Consider the following 24,798-nt stretch of genomic DNA (forward strand, 5'->3'; position numbering starts at 1 on the left):
ATGTACTGTTAAGTGTAAAATACACACTAGATTTCTAAGACTTAGTACAAGAAAAAGACTGTAAAATAACTCAATTTTTAATATTTATTACATGTTGAAATGATATTTTGATATATTGGGTTACATAAAATATATTATTAAAATTAATTTACCCTGCTTCTTTTTACGTTTTTAATGTGACTACTAGAAAATTTAAAAGCAGTTATGGGGACTTCCCTGGTGGTGCAGTGGTTAAGAATCTGCCTGCCCATGCAGGGGACAAGGGTTTGAACCCTGGTCCAGGAAGATCCCACATGCCACGGAGCAACTAAGCCCGTGTGCCACAACTACTGAGCCCGCATGCCACAACTACTGAACCCACGTGCCACAACTACTGAAGCCCGCACACCTAGAGCCCATGCTCCACAACAAGAGAAGCCACCGCAGTGAGAAGCCTGCACATCGCAACGAAGAGTAGCCCCCACTCGCTGCAACTAGAGAAAGCCCACGTGCAGCAACAAAGACCCAACACAGCCAAAATAAATAAGTATATAAATTTATTTTAAAAAATAAATAAATAAAATAAAAGCAGTTATGACTCACATTTTATTTCTATTGGACAATGCTATTATAAGGACAAGAGAGTTCATGTTGTGTTCTTACTGTTGGGAGCTTGCAGAGGTTCAGGGAAATGCTCCCTCAGGATGCCTTAGCTACAGCTATTCCAGCTGACTTGGCTGGGCCACTTTGTATTACAGTGCTGTTTTGAGAGCTGTTGCCTACAAGCAGCCACTGTCTCTCCTTGTTCTCTAACTCTCCCAATTCATGAAGTATGTATGTATGTATTTATTTATTTTCATGAGGAATTTAAAAAAAAATTACTCTGCCCACAACCTCTAATGGTTGTTATCTCCTGACTAGCTTTTTCTTGAAGGTAGGTGATTAAAAAGATTAACTTAGAGCTACTATTTATTGGGCACTGTCCATGTACCAGATACTGTGCTAGATACTTTACATAAAATCTTGAATCCTAACATCACTTCTTCAAGATTGATAATTATAAATGACAAAAGAGATTCAGATACATTGTGACTTTGCCCTGGGTCAGCTAGTGGCAGCTATGTGGCAAAATCAGGATCCCATCCCAAATCTCTCTGATTCCAGAGCCATTGTTCTTTCTGCTTTATTATTCTCTACTCATGTTTTCCATTAACTGTGTGTGTACTTTAGTCTGAAACAGAGTGCTCTCTATAAAGGGCTCTCTTGCCAAATGGTGTTGACTGATCTTTAAGTTGATTTCCTTTGTCTTGGTGAATGACTTCAGTGCTCCTCACTCCAGGTCACTTTCCTCCCCTGTCTAGTACCTAGTGAGTGGCCCAGACATTAATGGAGAGACTTAAGCTTATTGACAGCCTGTTGAGCAGGACAGATAATCTAAAAGCCTCCTGTGAAAGAGCATCCCTTCTAAAATCAATCAACAAAGAATGTTTCAGATGTCTTCAGAAGAGATACAAGAAGAGAACTCTGAATGCCAGGAATATCAAATCTTAGACTTCAGAGACTGGCCATATAAGGAAGGGGCTTTTTATAGACAAAGGGGGTGAAGTAAAATAATGGGATAGAATAAGCGTATTGAGCTGGATAAGTCTTGTATAATCCTAGGCCATCGTTTAATGGCTGTGTCCTTGACATTGTTGCATTAAGAATGAGAGCAAGGGAAATAGTTCATGTGTTGGCATGCTTGTCTATAAATTAGAGTAGATATAGTCATAACTCATGAGTGCTCTGGAAGGCTGGATGCTGCATTTACTCTGCTGCCTTCACTTAGGCTCAAGCAAGTGGTATTGACTTTGAAAATAAAAATAAGGGGAGAAAAGGAAGATCAAAGAGGTTCAAGAAGTGAAACTAGCCTGGACGTGGGCCACAGGGAGGTTTGGGCAAATTCAAAAATGCAAAGCCCTTTTATACATGTACACACATTGTATTGATAATACTAAAAGCTGTGTAAACTGTAAAATACTGTTATTTCAGGAAAGGAACTGTGATATACTAGAAAGAAAATAAAATTTCTAACTAGGTGGTGTAGATTCAATTTTCCCAGCTCTACCACCCCTAACTGTGTAACCCTAGGAAATTATAGAATCTGAGATACTCATTGTCTTTCTACCTCTCTGACTTTCCTTCATGGTTTAATAAGATTGTGATGAGTTTGAAAACGCTTTGGGTATGCTCATGTGCTGTATGCATGTTTTTAGTGTTTTTATACTGTTATTTACTCTTCATCTGAAGCATTGCTTACCTGTGAAACTTCATTGAGAGGAAAAAATGGGTACCCAAGAACACACATGATTAAGGGAAGTTAGAGTTAAATGGCCAACAAGTAGGACTAATTTGGCTCACATCCCTAGGCTTTATAAAAGGGACAGTGGCAGCCTTGTGGGTGAAGGGAATGTGGACCTAATTGCTTATTTAATTCATTCATCCTTTTAACCCCTTTTAAAACTTGACTTTTGTAGGTCGATTATATAATGCATGAGTGTGAAAGCACACATGATGTTTCTCTTTAAGTGAAAAGCGCTATTCCGTGACTATTTTTAAAAAGATTTTGATATATTCATAGTAATAAACCTGGTTTGCATTTCTTTGAGGCTCATGGTCTTCAACTTCCGACCAAGTTAGTAAAGGGTTGCTATAACTACCAGATGGCAGTCTTTCTTAATCCAGTGTTAGACACCAACAGACTTACACAGAATGAATGTAAGCAGAATTGAAGCACAGAATTTGAAGTATTATTTAAACTGCTTATCTTGTAAATTTAGCATAAAGAGGATAAGTTGTATATATTCATCTTACCATGCAATTTTTTGGTTCTCAGGGCAATCCCGGAATGCATCTTTAGTTTGTATTCTATGTAAAATGCTGGCTACAGGGATATTTTGCCAAATGCCAGTTTGAAATTTACTTGGGATCCATCCAGATGGCAGATCAGTTGTGCTAATCAGATGAGCCCATTTCTGGGGAATGGAACTTCATAGCAGGAGCAGTATTCTTGAAGTATAGTTATTTTTAAAATAAATTAAATTTTAATTTTAAAATTCTCATGTGCTATATTGAAATGTATGTAGTATAAACATTGTAATATATGTACTGCAGATACTTCATGCATTTTTATAAGTAATAAACAGCAGGAACAGTAGGTTCATTGTATTGTATTCATTTGTTTTTCATTTCTATTTTGAGTTCCTGGGATCATAACTTGCTTCCCCTTAATCTCTATGAACAAGAAAGATACTGAAGTGCAGATGGGTTAAACCTAGTAAAGGTAGGCAACTCACTTTCTGTGTAGAATTAGCTTTAAACTAATACTCTGTTTAAGGTGAGGTGGTAGATAGGCTTAGTGAAAGACAACTTGGCACAAATGAAAAAGAATTCAAACAACATACATGGGGATTAGACCTGAAGAACTAATATGACTCCTTTTTATCCTCAAAGTTAACCTGTATAAGTGTTACTATACACTTTCATGTTCACATTAGAAACCTCATGCCCCAGAGTAGCATTTCCCACAGTATGTTCTGTAGATCATTAGTTCTAAAAGATTTCCCATGAAAAATAGTTCCAAATATGTTTGGGAAACTATTTTCTGCACTCTTTCTCTTAAAGGCTCATAATGAATATTAGCATAGCAAAGACTGAGAAGTATTGCTAAGTACTGGGTTGACCTTAAAAAAAAAAAAAAAACCTCAGTGTATCGCAAATTAAATATGTCACATAGACCAGGGAAATCAATCAGTCTCTCTAATAAAATGTATTAATATCCCATGGAACTCTTGTTTCTTAGAATATACTGGGGGAAATAATGCCCTTAAGTAATGTGTTAGCAGATCTCAGAGCTTATTTTTGTGATTACGCTTTTTTAAAAAAAATCACAATTAAAATTATATTTGGCAGTTATAGATATCTTAGCCTGGGGGATAGAATGCTTGTGTTTAAGACTTTTGTTTTAAAATTATAAGACAACTTTACATAGAAATTTTATAATTTTACATAAAAATGTTCATTTCTATGAGGTATGTCTTTACATTGATATTCATATCTTTTGGGGGCATTTTGATGTTTTTTGTAAATGTAATTTTTCTTATACCTTAAAATTTACATTTACTTTTGATAGACCAGATAATTTCTTTAGCAAGCTATTTTCTAATTATATATTGTTTCACGAATAAAATAAAATGTAATTGTTTTAAATTCAACTCTCAGGTAAAGAGACATTTTAGTAGCAATTAAACTAGTCTGTAATTGTTTTTACCTGAACTGGAAGGAAAATCAAAGATTTCAGTAACCCAAGATACTGCTATGAAATTTGTTCTATGAAATGAGGTTTTGAGACTGTCAACTTAGACAATGACACTCTACAGATGAACAAGTTACTTATCTATATCAAAGCCTACTATTTATATTCTCTAACCTGAATATACATCATGGATTTTAAGCATTTCTTGCTTTTCATGAATTCCTTAAAAATGACATCTGAGAATTTAAAAAAATGTTACAGCTAAATGTGGATCTTGAATCATCCCCAGGTTGGAAAACTGGAAAGTTGTGTCGTATTGTGAGTAATAAAAAATACTAAATATATTCAAGCTTAGTGTGAGCCAGCGCATACATTAAGTTAAACCAAAAAAGCTTAACCAGCCATGTTTCAGGTTTTGGGATATGTAATGTATAAATATAACCTCCTACAAGAAAAGAAACAGCTGGGCTTCCCTGGTGGCGCAGTGGTTGAGAGTCCGCCTGCCGATGCAGGGGGATGCAGGGGACACAGGTTCGTGCCCCAGTCCGGGAAGATCCCGCATGCCGCGGAGTGGCTGCGCCCGTGAGCCATGGCCGCTGAGCCTGCGCTTCCGGAGCCTGTGTTCCGCAAAGGGAGAGGCCACAACAGTGAGAGGCCCGCGTACCACAAAAAAAAAAAAAAAAAAAAAATGAAATAGCTGTCTTACCCATTAACCACCGAACTAAACCATATTTTATTTTTAGTTGTATTTGGAAGACCATGTTTCTGTTAGCTTTGGCTTGCCATTTGCTGAATAACTAAAAATGGCATGTTTAAAACTAAGTAGTATTTAATGACTAGACCATCAAACCCCAAATGGAATTGAGGGAGAGATTCTTTTACTGAAATATAAAAATTTTTTTCCCTTTAGTATTATGTTAGACAGTACAAGATCCTTAAACTTGCTCTCTTATGGAACATAAAGTAAGTATCTTATCCACACAGTTTCCTTTCATCCATAGGATTGGTTAGTGAGGAAGCCTAAAGATTATAGTGATAACTAACTCCACCAGAAAGGAGCTGCTCAGCAACAGAAACAGGATCAAAAATTTTACAGCCAAGTTAGATGAGCTGACGAAAGAGAAACTGCACATGTGGAACTAACTTTCCCAGTTACCTGTAGAGGGACCAGCTCTCTTACTGCCAGTGATAGTGTGAAGCCTTTTAGACTGGTGGTTCTCAGACATCAGCCTGCATCAGAAGCAGCCGGTGGGCTTGTTAAGCCATAGATTGCTGGGCTGCACCCCACACTTCCTGGTTCAGCAGTTTGGAGTAAGGCCCAATAATTTGAATTTCTAATAAATTTTCAGGTGATGTTGCTGTTCGGAGACCAAATTTGAGAACCACTGTTTTTTTCCTAGACTAGGATATCTTTCTGAATCTTCTCTTTTCCTTTCGTTCCTTTTCCTCCCTCATGCCACCCGCTGTCCCCAACAAAGCCAGCTGTCTTCTGTTATGGAACTGTTCCAGAAGCCCTCTTTTCTTATTAGCTTTTTTTACATTGGTTTCCTTTATGTTTTTTAACCATTGCTTTGGGTAGTATAGTCATTTTCACAATATTGATTCTTCCAATCCAGGAGCATGGTATATCTCTTCATCTGTTTATGTTATGTTTGATTTCTTTCATCAGTGTTTTATAGTTTTCAGAGTACAGGTCTTTTGCCTCCTTAGGTAGGTTTGTTCCTAGGTATTTTATTCTTTTTGTTGCGATGGTAAATGGTATTGTTTCCTTAATTTCTCTTTCTGATCTCTCGTTGTTCGTGTATAGGAATGCAAGAGATTTCTGTGTATTAATTTTGTATCCTGCAACCTTATCAAATTCATTGATTAGTTCTAGTAGTTTTCTGGTGGCATCTTTAGGATTTTCTATGTATAGTATCATGTTATTGGCAAACAGTGACAGTTCTACTTCTTCTTTTCCAATTTGTATTCTTTTTATTTCTTTTTCTTCTCTGATGGCCGTGGCTAGGACTTGCAGTACTGTGTTGAATAATAGAGGTGAGAGTGGACATCCTTGTTTTGTTCCTGATCTTAGAGGAAATGCTTTCAGTTTTTCACTATTGAGAATGATGTTTGCTGTGGGTTTGTCATATATGGCTTTTATTATGTTGAGGTAGGTTCCCTCTATGCCTACTTTCTGGAGAGTTTTTATCATAAATGGGTGTTGAATTTTGTCAAAAGCTTTTTCTGCATCTATTGAGGTGATCATGTGGTTTTTATTCTTCAGTTGGTTAATATGGTGTATCACATTGATTGATTTGCGTATATTGAAGAATCCTTGTATCCCTGGGATAAATCCCACTTGATCATGGTGTATGATCCTTTTAATGTGTTGTTGGATTCTGGTTGCTAGTATTTTGTTGAGGATTTTTGCATCTATGTTCATCAGTGATACTGGTCTATGATTTTCTTTTTTTGTGATATCTGTGTCTGGTTTTGGTATCAGGGTGATGGTGGCCTCGTAGAACGAGTTTGGGAGTGTTCCTCCCTCTGCAATTTTTTGGAAGAGTTTGAGAAGGATAAGTGTTAACTCTTCTGTAAATGTTTGATAGAATTCACCTGTGAAGCCATCTGGTCCTGGACTTCTGTTTGTTGGAAGATTTTTGATTACAGTTTCAATTTCATTACCTGTGAGTGATCTGTTTATATTTTCTAATTCTTCCTGGTTCAGTCTTGCAAAGTTGTACTTTTCCAAGAATTTGCCCATTTCTTCCAGGTTGTCCATTTTATTGGTGTCTAGTTGCTTATAGTAGTCTCTTAAGATCTTTTGTATTTCTGCGGTGTCAGTTGTAATCTCTCCTTTTTCGCTTCTAATTTTATTGATTTGAGTCCTCTCCCTTTTTTTCTTGATGAGTCTGGCTAAAGGTTTATCAGTTTTGTTTATCTTCTCAAAGAACCAACTTTCCGTTTTATTGATCTTTGCTATTGTTTTGTTCATTTCTATTTCATTTATCTCTGCTCTGATCTTTATGATTTCTTTCCTTCTACTAACTTTGGGGTTTCTTTGTTCTTCTTTTTATAGTTGCTTTAGGTGTAAGGTTAGATTGTTTATTTGAGATTTTTCTTGTTTCTTGAGGTGAGCTTGAATTGCTATGAACTTCCCTCTTAGAACTGCTTTTGCTGCATCTCATAGATTTTGGATCGTCGTATTTTCGTTGTCATTTGTTTCTAAGTATTTTTTGATTTCTTCTTTGATTTCTTCAGTGATCACTTGGTTATTTAGCAGTGCACTGTTTAGCCTCCATGTATTTGTGTTTTTTACTGTTTTTTTTCCCTGTAATTGATTTCTAATCTCATAGTGTTGTGGTCAGAAAAGATGCTTGATATGATTTCAGTTTTCTTAAATTTTCCAAGCCTTGATTTGTGACGCAAGATGTGATCTATTCTGGAGAACGTTTCATGAAGGAAAGTGTATTCTTCCCCTTTCAGGTGGAATGTCCTAAAAATATCAATTAAGTCTCTCTGGTCTGTTGTGCCATTTAAATCTTGTGTTTCCTTATTCCTTTTCTGTCTGGTTGATCTGTCTTTTGGTGTCAGTGGGGTGTTAAAGTCTCCCACTATTATTGTCTTACTGTCGATTTCTCCTTTTATGGCTGTTAGCATTTGCCTTATGTATTGAGGTGCTCCTATTTTCGGGGCATAAATATTTATAATTGTTATGTTTTCTCCTTGGATTGATTGATCCCTTGATCATTATGTAGTGTCCTTCCTTATCTCTTGTAACTGTCTTTATTTTAAAGTCTATTTTATCTGATATGAGTATTGCTACTCCAGCTTTCTTTTGATTTCCATTTGCATGGAATATCTTTTTCCATCCCCTCACTTTCAGTCTGTATGTGTCCCTGGGTCTGAAGTGGGTTTCTTGTAGAAAGTGGGTTTCTCTGTGTTTCCTGCTCAGAGAAGTTCCTTTAGCATTTGTTGTAAAGCTGGTGCTGAATTCTCATAGCTTTTGCTTGTCTGTAAAGCTTTTCATTTCTCCCTCGAATCTGAAAGAGATCCTTGCCAGGTAGACTAATCTTGGTTGTAGGTTTTTCTCTTTCATCACTTTGAATATGTCCTGCCACTCCCTTCTGGCTTGCAGAGTTTCTGCTGAAAGATCAGCTGTTAACCTTATGGGAATTCCCTTGTATGTTATTTGTTGCTTTTCCCTTGCTGCTTTTAATAATTTTTCTTTGTATTTAATTTTTGGTAGTTTGATTAATATGTGTCTCGGCATGTTTCTCTTTGGGTTTATCCTGTATGGGACTCTCTGCGCTTCCTGGACTTGATTGACTATTTCCTTTCCCACGTTAGGGAAGTTTTCAACTATGATCTCTTCAAATATTTTCTCAGACCCTTTCTTTTTCTCTTCTTCTGGGACCCCTTATAATTAAAATGTTGGTGCGTCTCATGTTGTCCCAGAGGTCTCTGAGATGTTCCTCAATCCTTTTTATTCTTTTTTCTTTATTCTGCTCTCCAGCACTTATTTCTACCATTTTATCTTCCAGCTCACTTATCCATTCTTCTGCCTCAGTTATTCTGCTATTGATTCCTTCTAGAGTATTTTTAATTTCAGTTATTGTTTTGTTCATCACTGTTTCTTTGCTTGTTAGTTCTTCTAGATCCTTGTTAAACGTTTCTTGTATTTTCTCCATTCTGTTTCCAAGATTTTGGATCATCTTTACTATCATTATTCTGAATTCTTTTTCAGGTAGGTTGCCTATTTCGTCTTCATGTATTTGGTCTTGTAGGTTTTTACCTTGCTCCTTCGTCTGTAACATACTTTTTGTCATTTCATTTTTTTTTTTTTTTTTGGTAGGTGGGGCTGTATTCCTGTCATACTGGTTGTTTGGCCTGAGGCATCCAGCACTGGAGTTTGCAGACAGTTGGGTAGAGCTGGGTCTTGGTGCTGAGATGAGGACCTCCAGGAGGTCTCACTCTGATTAATATTCCCTGGGGTCTGAGGTTCTCTGTTAATCCAGCAGTTTGGACTCGACGCTCCCACCACAGGAGCTCGGGCCCAACCTCCAGCCTGGGAACCAAGATCCTGCAAGCTGTGTGGCACAGCAAAAAAAAAAAAAAAAAGAAAGAAAGAAAAGGAAAAAAAAGAGCGGTACAATAACAAAGAATAAAAAATAAAATAAAATTAGAGAGATAAAAAAATATATTAGGGGGCTTCCCTGGTGGCGCAGTGGTTGAGAGTCCACCTGCCGATGCAGGGGACACGGGTTCGTGCCCCGCTCTGGGAGGATCCCACATGCCGCGGAGCGGCTGAGCCCGTGAGCCATGGCCGCTGAGCCTGTGCGTCCGGAGCCTGTGCTCCAAAACGGGAGAGGCCACAACAGTGAGAGGTCCGCATACCGCAAAAAAAAAAAAAAAAAAATATATATATATATATATATTAGGAAAAATAAAAATATAATTGAAACAACTGCAACAAGGTAAACAAAACCACAACAGAAAAAAGAAAAAAAGGGGGGTGGGGCGGGAACAAGTCAAAAGGAGCAGACCAATAACAAAGTATAAAGAATAAAATAAAATTAGAAAAAGATTTATTAGAAAAAAATAAAAATATAGGGGGTGGTGGTCGTGGGATGAATTGGGAGATTGGGATTGACATATACACTAATATGTATAAAATAGATAATAAGAGGGCTTCCCTGGTGGTGCAGTGGTGGAGAGTCTGCCTGCCGATGCAGGAGACATGGGTTCGTGCCCCAGTCTGGGAAGATCCAACATGCCGTGGAGCGACTAGGCCCGTGAGCCATGGCCGCTGAGCCTGTGCATCCGGAGCCTGTGCTCCGCAACAGGAGAGGCCACAACAGTGAGAGGCCCGCATACCAAAAAAAAATAATAATAATAAAAAGAAGAAGAACCTGCTGTATAAAAAAAATAGAATTCAAAAATATAAATGAATCAACAACAGCAAGGTAAAACAGAACCCCAACCTAAAAGAAGGAAAAGGAAAAGAGAAAGAACAAGGACTTGGCTATGGGGAAAATGAGTATATACATACATCCACATTCATCTAATTGTATTCATTAGTTATGTGCAGGTTTTTTAAATAAGAATTATAACTCAATAAAACTGGGAGGAAAAATTAGTCAAACATCAAAAACGGGGTCAGACTCTTTATTTCAGGGGAACGTTAAAACCCCTTGGCCAGAGAAGGCTTACCCCAGAGAAGCCTCCACCCATAGAAGGCTCGCACTGCTCCTCAGCGTAGGCTCTACCAGAAAGTCTTTAGGCAAAGTCATGTAAGTAGCCTTCCTGAGTCATGTGTATGCAGCATCAACAGGGTCCTTTATGGTTTAGAGAGATTAATAAGAAAGGTGCTTTGCCCCTGCTTGAGAAAAGGCAAAAAAGTTCGTCGTTGAGAGGTGGGATTGAGCTTCTGGGTCTATGGCTGGTTGCCAGGAGTGGATCCTGCCCAGCCTCCAGGGTTGGGCCATGCTGGGAAGCGTGACTGTGCGTGCAACAAAAGGTAATTCCATAGCGGTGTAGTAATAGCTGTAGGAATGACTTGTTAGGCAATTGCCACTGGGTGTGTCCAAGGAGATTGGTGTTACTTTCACTGCTAGGGAAGGGCTCTGTAGCACTGGCACAGGGGCCTCAGTTTGCACTGCCATGTCCAGGCTTCAAGCTTCAGGGACAGCCTTGTCATTCTTAACTTCTACCATAGACTTCACGAAATTCGTGAGCAGCTTCAGATCACCTGTGCTGCTTCAACTCCATACTCCTTGTCCTTTCCAGAAAGACCTATATTTCTTTTTTTATATGTTTCAGGTGTACAGCATTATAATTTGACATCTGAATATACTACAAGGTGATCACCATAAGTGTAGTTACCATTCATTTCAGCTTTTAAATAGATGATTCCCACTCTCTGTGGTACTGTCATATATGTGGTCTTCTAAATTCATTTTGGCATTTTAAGGCAGGAGGATAGTGTTTCATAGAGGGGTGTGCAGGTCATTGCCCAGCAATCAAAAGTAGTGTCACGACTAGCCTGCTGGAGTGAGAATTTAGGTAAGGAGAATCAGACTATCCCTCTTCAAGCAACTGTTGCTTTAGCTGCGAACAAGACAGATTCTTTTGTTATCTCAGTCCCTTCCTGGCCCATGGTTAATTGGACTAGTGCTTTTTGCTTTCCAGAAATGGCCAGGTACTGAGTTCTGAGAACGAGCAGGTGGGTTTCTGGGGGACGGAGAGTTATAGGAGCACTAGGTGCATCATAAGAAAGTAAGAAAATGCTACGTGCAAGGAACTGTTCGTAGATGTTAAAGGTCATCTAGTTCAGCTTTCTCACTTGACATGGTAGGAAGTGGAATGTTTCCCAGACTTGCCCAAGGTCATAGTCATATAGCCAGCCATTTACAAATCACTTGACCACTGTTTCCGTCTTGCTGCAGGGCTTCTGCTGCTCTTTGACACTGGCATGAAGGGAAATTTTGTGGCATACTGAGATAGTAACTAGCCACATAGTTCAGCTTCTTAAGAAATTAATGGCATATAATATTTATTTTTAAAATCATAATGTTTTGGTGATTTAAAAATTATGTAAATCCAAAGAAATTGCTGCCATATCATAGCATATATTGTGTGCATGTGTGTATTTTATTTTTTTAAATAATGTTTGTTTCTGACTGTAAAAATAATACAAGCCCATTGTAAAATGTTTAGGAACTACAGATACAAGTTAGTAAATAAAAACCAGGAATAAATCATCCCACAGAAAGAGCCTAATATATTACAGTAGGCTATCGGTGCTTATAAACATCTCCAAAATTCAGTGACTTAATGCAGTGGTTTACTTTTCACTATGTGTAGTTCAATGTAAATGGGGAGAGGAGTGGTTCTGAGATCCAGGCCCATCCAAACAGTGGCTCCATCCCTCAGGGCCTTTGGATCCCACACTGGATCTTGGATCTTTTGCAACTGACCAGTAAGTGAGGGAAGAGAGAGACAAGGAAGGAACCTGTAGTAGCTTTTAAGAACTAGTGTTCAAACCTGGGACAGCAGTGTAAAAACAATTTTGTATCTTGTTTATTAAAACATTTGCTTATCATTTGCCCCTAGTCATTAAGTACTACTGGAATATTATTCAGCCCTTACAAACTGTCCCATTATTAAGTGTTGTTTTAAAACAGATGTGAAAGATAGCTGCTGTACTCTAGATGCTCTTTAAAAGCACATGGTCTTGATGCACCCTTTCTGAAGGTTTGTGTGTGTGTTAAAATGTTTTATGCTCTTTGACTAAATCCTACTCCAAAGAATTCAGGAGCAGAGGAAACATGTAAAAAGTTGTATGCATAAGGATGAAAATTATATCTGTAAAATAGTGAAAAACTAGGAAAAAAACCTGAATTTATTTGAAAAGAACTGATCAAATAACTTTTTTTTTTTTTTTGCGGTACGCGGGCCTCTCACTGTTGGGGCCTCTCCCCTTGCGGAGCACAGGCTCCGGACGTGCAGGCTTAGCGGCCATGGCTCACGGGCCTAGCCACTCTGCGGCATGAGGGATCTTCCCAGACCGGGCACGAACCCGTGTCCCCTGCATCGGCAGGCGGACTCTCAACCACTGTGCCACCAGGGAAGCCCTCAAATAACTTTTGATAAGTACATATGACATTGGAATACAGTGCTGCTGTTAACAATGATGATCTTTATTTGCTTAAAGATGTCACAACAAATGAGACTGCTAGGTTTCAGGGTAGCATATATAGTATGTAAAACTGAATATATGAATGTGTATGTGTATAAGAAGAGATAGATGTCCTTATGTGTGCTTGAAGGATGTTTACCAAAATGTTAACAGTAATTTATCTCTGAGTTGTTAGATTTGTGATTTTTATCAACTTTTCAGAAATGTTTTAGTAGTTTTTAATTTTAACATTGTGCATGAATCATTTTTATAAAATCAATAAAATTAGTAAAGTTATTATTAGAAGATAAAATATGGCCAGAGTTATTTATATATTGATTTACTCAACGTTCCCTATTGTATGTTTTGAGGCTGAAAGTTATTCATTCTTCTAATCATTATGGGACAAAATCATAAGGTCACATGTTTGGTTCTGTTTTTTTAGTGTTTGGGTTTTTTCCTTTAAAAGTTGGTGTATTATTCAAGTTTGACAAATGCTGCTTTAAGGAATTTCTGGTAAAATATTAGAGATGGGTAAAGAATTTGTGTGCCTCATTGCTTCCAAGAGGAAAGCATACATGAGCACTCTCTGATGTTAAAATAAGCAAAACCCAAAATACTATATATTAGTTACCTACTGCCATGTAACAAATCGCCTCAAAACTCAGCAGTTCAAGACAACATTTATTATTGCATGGTTTCTGTGGGTCAGGAATTCAAGAACAGCTTAGCTGGGTGGTTCTGTCTCAGGCTCTTTCTTGAGGTTGCGGTCAGGCTGCTGGCTGGGACTTCAGCCATCTCAAGGCTTGTCTGGGGCTGGAGAATCTCCTTCCAGCCTCATGCACTTGGTTGTTGGCACACCTGAGTTCCTCAAGACTGGAGCCTCAGTTCCTTGCCATGTGAGCCTTGCCACAGGGCTGTCTGAGTGTCCTTAAGACATGGCAGCTGACTTCCCCCAGAATGAATGGGTGGGGTGTAAGGGGGGGCAGGGAGGATCTAAGATGGAAGCCACAGTCTTTTTATAACCTAATCTTGCAGGCATACCATCACTTGTCATATGCTATTATTGCTTTCTCAGGCCAATCATAATACAGTGTGGGAGTGGACTACACAAGAGTGTGCACACCAGGAGAGTGAACTCATTGGGGGCCATTTTAGAGGCTGCCCACCACAAATACTGATGGTGGTTTTAGGTAAATCACTAGGGAAGTTAATATTTTCACAGATTTCCAACCTTTATCTTATAAAGAGATGTTAGACATTGCCAGCGATGCTTGTTTGAGTGAGCTTTGGATGAGAATACACTCAGTGGGAAAATGTGATATAGCTTTTTTCTCTACCTAGTGAAGATAGATCATGTAACACTTTTGCCAAGATTGAGAGGTGATTAATGGGCCAGCTTACCTGAAACATGATTGAACAAATTCACACTGGCAGCATTATATAGCACTCATCTACAACCAATTAATATATGTATACTTCTACAGTAATTTTTTAATGGTTATCCATAATTAGCAGTTAATTGCAAATTTAAGTACTCATTATTTCATTGCAGTATAAAGCAGATAGTAATTTATAGCAAAGATTATATCATGGAGAAATTTACTTACCATGTTGAGGAATTTGGACTTTATTCTTTGGAAAATGGGGAGCCATTGAAGAATTTATGGGAAAAGGAGTGATGTGGTCAGATTGGTTAAAAAATCTCATTTTGGCAGCAATATTGAAAGTAGACTGAGGAATGAAAGTTTGAAGGCAAAGAAATTATTACAGTATTCCAGGAGAGAGAGAATGAGTGCCTGAAATAAATCAGCAGTCTCAGGGATAGAGAGGGCGAGAGAGGAAAAGCCTTGAGAGGAAAAATGGTAAAATCAAAAGGTGTTGGTTATTACCCAGAGGTAGGAGGTAAAGGTCCAGTTAAAGAAACTCTGGGGTTTCTGGCATAGAGAAAGAAAACTGTGGCAAAGATCTCTTCTGTCTCTGTAGAAGGATGTGTGGGAAATAGGAGTTTGATTTTTCAACATGTGAAGGGTTGAGAGCTGGACAGCAGTAGGAGATATAAAGTGAGCAGTTGGACATATAGATTTGGAGCACAAGCAAGGAGTTTGACAGGACTGGGAATAGAGATTTGTGAATGAGAGAGGCGAGTGATAGTTGAAGTCATGGGAGGCAGATGAGGTTGTCCAAGGTGAAGGTGAGAGTGAAAGAAGTATGCCCAGGATGGAACTTTGTCAGATACCAAGGTCTAAAGTCATTCTTTTTATAGCTACAATCCAGACTAAAAAGTACCATTGTAGGGATCCGTTCTAATCCCAGCCCTACTTGAGGTTACATAGGTAGAAGTACCAGGACTCCTCTGTGACTTTGAACAAATCACTTAAAACTCTGAGCCTAAGTTTCTTCATCTATAAAATGAGGACATTGCTTCAAATCAGATATTCTCAAGCTTTTTTCTGCAGGATTATGTGTAACGTAGGATGTTCACATGCACAGCACATTTCTACAAGTGTGCTCAGAATTATGGGCAAATTCATTGCTCTCAGTCTCTCTGTCATATAAGAAATGCAAGTAAATGAGAGTTATGTTAATATAAAGATAATTTTAGGTCTGCTCCATTATATATTTCAAAAAGCAAATATTTCACAAACTTGAGTACTTAAATCAGCAAGAAGTTACTCGTGATAGATAACCTCACAGCTGATAGGCATGTACCAAAGAAACCATACTTAAAACTCCCAATCTAGTTAGATCACTTCCTAAAGTCTTCTGAGGTCACAGGCTACTTTGAGAATCTGATGAAAGCTATGGACTCTCCCCAGAAAAGTACGCATATAATTTTGTATTTAATTTAAGAGAATCCAAATTAATTTTTCTGAAGTTTATCCATGGAAGCTCTTGGGATCCATGAGCCCTGTATTAAATTCCTTATCTTAGAAAAATCTTCTCCTCGAAGATTTTATGACTTTATATGTAGCAAAAGGAGGCCTCATTCTTTTTGAAAATATACTTTGTGATTAGATAATTGTAGGTAAGGAATTCTGTCGTAGTTTTCGAACAACGTTGTTTCTTAAAGGCATTATTATTGTTTGTATCAGAGCTTGTCATAATTAGAAAACAGTTGCCTATTCTGTGGGCAAACTAGAAACCACATTAACATTAAGAAGAATAAGGTGATTTAAAATACAACTATATTAAAATAACTGTTAGTTTATACTAACATTCTATATTATCATCTCGGGAGGCAGGCAGAGCCAGAAGGTTACCTAGAGCCCAGGCATTCAGGAGGTTTGACTAGTACAAAAGTGTTTTGCTTGTTCATGGCAACGTGTTTGTCAAATTCGGTCTTGCCCAAGTGACTTGGAGGTGTTTAGGAATATATGTTAGGTGAACTAGAAAAACAATCCTATAAATAATCCTATAAGAGAAATCCTATGTGAGAAATAATCCTACAAATATTTTTACAGAAAAACCTCTTGTTTTAAAAGGAGAAAAAATAATTCATTTCAATTAAAATAATGCTATTATTAGTCAGGGAATATTCTGGAATTACATGTAATGTGGATTTTAATTTAGATTTAACACAGTAATACAATATTAATAATAATCTTACTCATAACTTATTTTGTCTGGTAATTTTTTCCATCAATTTTTCACATCTTAAACTCAGGAAAATCTAATTATCCTGGTAATTACAAATAAGTACTTCTTCAACAATTTCCATCATCCGGTTATTTCATAAGAAGGTTTCCACTAATGGTAAAACAACTTGATTTTGTTCTTTGTCTAAAATTATATACGTACCAAAGAAAATTTTAATTAATTTTGATCTAAACTAGTTATTAAAACTTTGAGGAAAAAAGTAGAATGCATTTTTTTTTTACTTCAGCGTTTTAATGGGTCACTTTTTATTTTGTTTTTCATGAATTATTATGTATTTAAGCTTTTCGGCAAATTACATGCACTGGGCCAGTAATGATTAATCCGGGTTCAGTGGTCAAGAATGTTGATTTAAAAAACTTATTTCCAGGCTGTGGAATAGCCTAGGGAGGACATAGTAATTTTGTTTGCACTTCAGTTGTGTGCTGGAGACCTTGGTCTGTATGATTGTTGGGCCAGTTCAGTTTTTAGTCAATCTGCTTGCTCTTTACAGGTGGACATCACTTTCTGCTCTTGTAGTAACTGTAACTTTACTTGAGGTTGTCTTAGCCTTTAAATCCAGATGAATTTTTTTTTCCTGAAATAACTTTAAGCACTAAAAAAAAATAAGATTAATATATTCATCAAGTTTTTTGATATTTTAAAATCATGCAATAGAAACTTTTCAAATCTGTTCATGTATATTTTTGAAAGAAGGAGGATTTATTTTCAACTGTATCTGAATTAATGTTTTCAGAGAAAGCTATAACATTATCATGTAAAGAAATTGATCCCCCACCTTAGTATTTTCTAACAACCCTATTTTTAAAGTATAGCTAGTCTTTCCTTATGACTTTCTACCTTTACTGTGTAAGTTATATTTGAGTGTGTTTAGATATTTTACTTACCCATTTGCTGTTACTCTTTTTATGGTTAAATTAGTCCGATTTTTTATTTTTATGTTTCAACCAAGGGTGAATAGCCTGGGAAGAATGACAGGGTGAAAAGAACCTATCTTTCTTTGAGGGGCGGGGGGAAATATCACCGTTGGAAGCCACATTTTTCCCCTGAATAAGTTCTCTCAAGAGTAGACTAGGGGAAATTTTAAAAGCTACATTAATCCCTTGAAACTAAGATTTTTTTTCAAATTATTTCATGGGGTTCTGAATTCATTCAATAAATATTTTAATTCTTTAAAATATTTTAAATACTTTAAACAGGATACAAAGATAAATCAGAAATAGATCCTTTCCTCAAGGAATATCAAGTCGCTTGGAGAGGATATGCTGTGTACTTAAGTAATTATGGTATAAAGTACAAAGTGGTGAGAAGGTACAGCTCAACAGCTGTGGTAATTCAAAGGAAGGATTGATTTTTCTGGTTTGGAAGGAATGAGAATTAGAGAACATATTCTTATGTATCTTTTATAAGAAAATTTGCTAAATACTTAGTAGAAAAAGGACACTTATGGTTATAGAAATTAGACTTCATAGTTTGAGTATATCCTATGGGAGACCTTATGCGGGAATTTATCATTTTGTATTATTGTGTCTTCTGGCCTATTAGACCATTGGCTTCTTGACAGTAAGAATCATATATTTTTATGTTTGTGCTTCCAGAACTTCATACATATAATGCTTGATGAAGCATTATAAAATACTCATTTGAAAATATTGGTTTAAAATTGGAAAAGAGTAAAACCTGAAATACTGTCATAATCCAGGATAATATGTCCCTTTTTTCATTTGTTTTATGGAGTTTGTATCCAAGCACTGCTGAGATCCGGTATGATTCTGAAGTAATATTTACCATATGCCATAAGGCTTGTCCATAGGTCACAAATTATGACCACTGAGATGAAGTATTTTTCATCCTAAAGACAGTGGAATCCTGGGTAAAGACCCAAAGAAAATGAAAACACTAATTCCAAAATATATATACAGCCCTATGTTCATTGCAGCATTATTTACAATAGCCAATATGGAAGAAGCCTAAGTGCCCATCAATAGATGAATGGATAAAGAAGATGTGATTGGTATATTGATATATATATATATATATATACACACACACACACACACACACACACACACACACACACATACACACACACACACACACACATATATATATAATGTTTATATAATGGAATATTACTCAGCCATAAAAATGAATGAAATCTTACCTTTGTAGCAACATGGTTGGACCTAGAGGGTATTATGCTAAGTGAAATAAGTCAAACAGAGAAAGACAAATACCAATGATTTCACTTATATGTGGACTCTAAAAAACAAAACAAATGAACAAAGATAAAACAGAAACAGAGTCATAAATACGGAGAACAGACAGAGGGGTGTTGGGGAATGGAATTTTATGGCAGGAGCAGTGTTCTTGAAGTATAGTTATTTTAAAAATAAGTTAATTTTTAATTTTAAAATTCTCAGGATAGCCCATGCTGTAAATCTCAGTCTGAGAGCAGGAGGTGAGATGAGATGTCCCAGCTCAAACAGTAAGGCAGAAAGAGAAGCGAGTTCCTCCTTCCTCCATCTTTTGTTCTATTCAGGCCTTCACAGGATTGGATGATGCCCATCCACATTGGGGAGGGCAGTCTACTAAATCCACCGATTAAAATACTAATCTCATCCAGAAACACCCTCACAGGCACACCCAGAAATAACATTTAATCTGGACATCTGTGGCCAGTCAAGCTGACACATAAAATTAGCTATCACAGGCACTAAGGGCCTTACAGCGACAGGGTTGCTGGAGAAGTTGGAGTAGGACAAAAGAATTTCCTTACAGCTTAGAGAAACCATTGTTCAACTGTAGTGCAGAAACAACAATATTGTAAGGAAGTATAGCATATTCTGTTGCGTTAATAAATAATCATGAGGCCTTAAAGAATCCATTCTGAGGTGGGCAGAATACCTGGCCTGGCACATGGGAATATCTGTGCAAACACAATAGGAAAGATAGAGCTTTTACTTTTGTTAGTGAGCAAATATAGCTTCCCAATAGGACAGTAAATACAATCCAGATGGCTGAGAGCATAAGATCATAGCAGAAGGGGGAAAACTAAACTCAACAATTTACCATTAGTTGTCTTTCTACATTTTCCCATTTAGTTCAATAGTAATAAAAAGGATGCTTTTAGATTCACTTTAAGGTAGGTGAATTTAAATAATGCCAGTTTCTATTTGGACTTAATGTGAATATTTCTTTTTTATGGCAAATAATATGGAATATGAAAGCTTTTCAGTGAGCACTCCTTAATATATTATCTTTTTGGTTATTACTATTAGAAACTGTCTATCTGGATTCTATAAGGTCACTGTTGGGTGTTTAGATGTATTTTATGTCAGCATTTCTAGTAATACTCTATTAGAATCAAGTGCTATGCTCTAATACCAAGACTATTCTTTTTCTATAAATTTAAAGTAGCAAAGTTTATATCACAGAATGTACTTGAATTATTTGTTTTTTTAGCTTGATTTTTTTTTTTAACTTAAAAACAGTAAATGGAACCTTCACTGATAATTAGTAGTCTAATCTTGCAGGAAAGTTAATAGAACCACTGATTCCTTTTCCTTGAGCATTAATGTTTTCACTGAGTAAAGAAATGAGTAAGATTCCCCTGGAACAGAAATTATAAGTGAAACTTTAATTCTAATGTACACAGTGGTGATGAGACTGTTAATAAGTCCAAATTTCATGAAAGGTTATTTGTCAATACTTATAGGAGGTTAAATGTCCCTAACCCTTGACCCATCAATGACATTTCTAGGAATTTACCTTACATTTTACTTCCAAAACGTGTGCAAAGTTATATGTACAAGGATGTCTGTTACTGCAGAGTTGGTTATGATTAAAAAAACAAAAACAAAAAACCTGAAAATGGGGGATGACGATGGCATAATCATTCACCGTAACTATTAAAGAATGGCATCATTCTGTTTATACTGATTTAGAATATAATGTCCATTACATAATTATTAATTTAAAAACTAAGGTGTAGAACAGAATATACAATATAATATGAGGTTTTCTTTAAAAAAGTGTGAACAAGAATGTTTCTGTTTCTATATGCTGAGAAAATGTATGAAAGGAAACCTCAGAAACTGTGATTAAATTTATTTCTGGGGAATGGTATGTAAATATGAGTATGGTTTTTATAATAATACATTTTCAGAACTCAAGAATGTAGTATAAAATGTAAGAGCTGTAACTCTTAGTCACAAAATATTTTAGTACTATCAGATAATGCTAATATTATTTGTGTGTAATGGATGGAGCACTGGATTTAGAGTTAGAGGTCCTAGATTCATATTCTGGAACTGCCACCCAACTCGTGACAAAACTTTGAAGAAAGCCGGTCTTTAGGAGCTAATTTTCTCACTCTTTAATGAAATCCAAGTAAAGTGCTTAGCCTCTAGTGAGTTCCCAATAGTATTAATTGTTATAATGCTGCTGAAATCTTCCTTGATTGACATGATGTCAAACTGGAAAAAATACCAGAAAGACAAGAAACAGGAGAAAGCTGTCGTGATAGAAACATCCAGGCAGATGTATTCACAGTATTCGATTGAACTGTTGAACTTCTTGCCCAAGTGTTCTGAATTATTTTGGCATTGTGTGGATGTAGAAAATAGTGATAAATCAGTGTCTTTACATAGACCACTCAGCTGCTTATCACTCTTACCCTTAATTTCAGAGATACTACATGTGGTACTTCCTGAACGTTACTTTGCTTTAAAATACATGTATTTGGGGCTAAGTGCTGAGTACAGTGTTCCATATTTGGCAGAGTCAATCAAAAATCTGGTTTGCCCCTAAGTGTCCATCAATGGATGAATGGATAAACATAATATGGCATATTCTTACAATAGAATATTATTCACCCTTTAAAAGGAAGAAAATTCTGACATATGCTATAACATGGATGAACCTTAAGGACATTATGCTAAGTGAAATAAGCCAGTCCAAAAAAAAGGCCAGTACTCTATGATGCCACTTATATGAGATTCTACAATTTTCACTTGAAGTGACAGAAAGTAGAATGGTGGTTACCAGGAGTTGGGGAGGGGAAATGAGAAGTTATTTCTTTCTTTTTTTTTTTTTTTTTGCGGTACGCGGGCCTCTCACTGTTGTGGCCTCTCCCGTTGCGGAACACAGGCTCCGGACGCGCAGCCCCAGCGGCCATGGCTCACGGGCCCAGCCGCTCCGCGGCATGTGGGATCTTCCCGGACCGGGGCACGAACCCGTGTCCCCTGCATCGGCAGGCGGACTCTCAACCACTGCGCCACCAGGGAAGCCCGAGAAGTTATTTCTTAATTGGGATAGAGTTTCAGTTTTATAAGACAAAAAGAGCTATGGAGATGGATGGTAGTGATGGTTGCATAACATTATGAATGTATTTAATACCGATGAACTGTACACTTAAAAATGGTTAGGAGGGTGAATTATATGTTACGTGTATTTTATCACAATAAAACAAAACTGAAAAAATTTCACAATATAAATTATTGGGGTGATGGGATTATCTAAGGTTCAAGTCTTTATAAATATTTACAATGTTAGTAACTTATTATTTTTACCTGATTTTTCATATTGTAAGTCTAAGGAAACCTTAATTTAAAAAACTGATATGCTGAAAGTTTAAGTTTCTAAAGTATGCCTAAGAATAAAGAGGCAGGCATCAGAAGACTTGGATTCCAGTCCTAATCATGCTATTTATTAACTCTGTGTCCTTGATAGATTTTCATCTGTGTAATGGAGGTATAATTTTAGAGTTGTTTTGAGCATAAAATGAAACAATAGATTTGAAAGTGTATTGTAAACTAGAAGGCACTATACATAAAAGGGGCTATGTAATCTTTTTGCAATCTAGACTTTCTTTGCACAGTGTTTTATTAGATGACATAAAAGCTCATCATACCAATTTTCTTAATGGAATTAGACAGTAATGGTAAAATGGAACACTTATTGTAAATCCAAGCTAAGCACTAGGAAATCTTTTGGCCTAGCTAAACATGCAGACTATTATAGTGCCTGTGGTAGCATACGAGCTTATGACCGGAAGGCTCTTGAATTGCAAACAGGTTTTTATACATCAACAAAGACATTAATCCAAAAATCACATCACAACCCCAAATGTTCTTAATGAGATGACTAGCTGCATAACTGTCACCCTCCCTCTGTTCCAAGGCTTAGACCTGGAGGGAAAGCCTTAATCCTTGAGCTGACATAATTCAAAAGGGTTCTGATGAGCCTCAAATAATTAGTTCCATGAATAAATTGCATACCCAGAGTGACTTCCATTTTGCATTTCCAAACTTTATGTTCCTGGATTGAATGGTATGTTTTCTAATCAGCTGGTTCCTTTAATGATCAATTTCAGGCACAAACAGTAATACTTATAAAAAGCAGAAAAGTACAGGTGAGACCTAGCAAGGTTTAAAAAAATTAGTCTCGGGGGCTTCCCTGGTGGCGCAGTGGTTGAGAGTCCGCCTGCCGATGCGGGGGACGCGGGTTCGTGTCCCGGTCCGGGAGGATCCCGCGTGCCGCGGAGCGGCTGGGCCGGTGGGCCATGGCCGCTGGGCCTGCGTGTCTGGAGCCTGTGCTCCGCAACGGGAGAGGCCACAACAGTGAGAGGCCCGTGTACCGCAAAAAAAAAAAAAAAAAAAAAAATTAGTCTTGACCTTTATATTGGGAATTAAAATTATTTTGAAGGTTACAGCCCAGCTGAAATTGAGGATTTTTCCCCCCTTCACAAACAATAGTAGATACAATTTTTAGAAGTAGGAGAATACCTTTCCTTATGCTTTGGGAAGAAATATAATTTTTTGCAAAATAATTCCAGGATTTGGTATAGAAAGTGAAAAATGCACTTTGTGGTTTAGGGTGTTAATTTGTTCTGACCAAGAGTTAACAGAGGCAATGGGAAATGGACAAATCAGATTTTTCATCCAGTCAACACTGAATAGATTCACAAAAGTATTGAATTTAAAACACTGGCATAAATTTAAAATCCAACCCTCCAACCCCTCCCAAGTGAAACTTGATGAAGTTACTTTATAGCTCACCTTCCTCAGAGGTACCCTCATCATGTATCTAGAACAAATGGAAAACTCTTGATTGGTTTTCTTCAGCTTCCAAAAGGACTGTGGCGATACTAATGGGAAGATAGAATTATAATCAGATTATTTTGGTTCTTTCCAGACCCATGTCTTTATTAGAAAGTTGTTTGGATTCCTGTGGTCAGTGTTATAAGGAAACACTAGGTTATTAACAGTGGTTAATAGGTTATTTCCAATGATTTCCTCAAGAGTTTCTTTGGTGGCAAAATCCTTTGATGCCTTTATTGATAAGAGGTGGGGTGAGGGTAGACACTCAGTGACACAGACTCTTAAGAAATCTGTGATACTTGCATATTCTTCCCTTACACCCCTAGCTCTCCCCTTCACTACCCCATCCCACCCAACACTTTTCTAATTGGTTATTATGTGACAACTAACCTTTCTCTGTGTATTACATTGTTGTTATGTATCCAAAAATAATTGCCAGTAATTTTCCCTAATAGCTTGCTCTGGAAACTTCTTCCTTTGAAAAGATGTGGGAAAGCATTTTTACTTAACCAAAAGGTGTCTTTGTTTTTTGCCACTAGATCTCTTTATCTCTCTACTCACAGATTAAAGAAGGATGTCTTCAACTTGGAATGTATTCTGTGTAATGTGGGTTGAACTTTGTACATAAACATGTCAAAAGAGATTAAATGTATTGTTTGGTTAACAGGCAATATACTATAATGAATGGTTCTACCACCTTAGAAATGGTGATTTTTGTGGTGTCTGTGTATGATGTTACTTTTCCAATAGTTATTTTTAAATCATGGACTATTACCAAGTACATTCTTGGGACATACTAATGGGACATGCTTAAAGCATTTAGAATATTTACTTCGAAGAGAAAAGATGTATACTAAAAACTGAGTGTGGTGGATATTACAACACATGGTATAAATATTGAGAAATGCTTGTGACTCACACGTGAAATGAAAACAACCAGGAAGGGATCAGTGATGTGCCTGAAGGATTTGGCTCTAAAGTCTGATGGATATAGTGAACTGGAGGAGCACAAGGGTTTGTAAACTAGGTAATGACAGACTTTCTAGATGCAACTTTTAAGATATCATCAAGTATATTCTCTAGAAAGATCTGTGCAGGTCTAG

At 37.0% G+C, this 24,798-nt stretch overlaps 1 protein-coding gene across 10 annotated transcripts in view; it reads left to right on the forward strand.

The window, feature by feature from the left end:
* Positions 1–24,798, forward strand: part of ADD3 (adducin 3) — a 123,183-nt gene that overhangs the window by 24,273 nt on the left and 74,112 nt on the right. The gene's annotated exons all lie outside the window — the stretch shown is intronic.

This window comes from Orcinus orca, chromosome 14 (genome assembly GCF_937001465.1).
Source record: "Orcinus orca chromosome 14, mOrcOrc1.1, whole genome shotgun sequence".
NCBI classification, from domain to species: Eukaryota; Metazoa; Chordata; class Mammalia; order Artiodactyla; family Delphinidae; genus Orcinus; species Orcinus orca.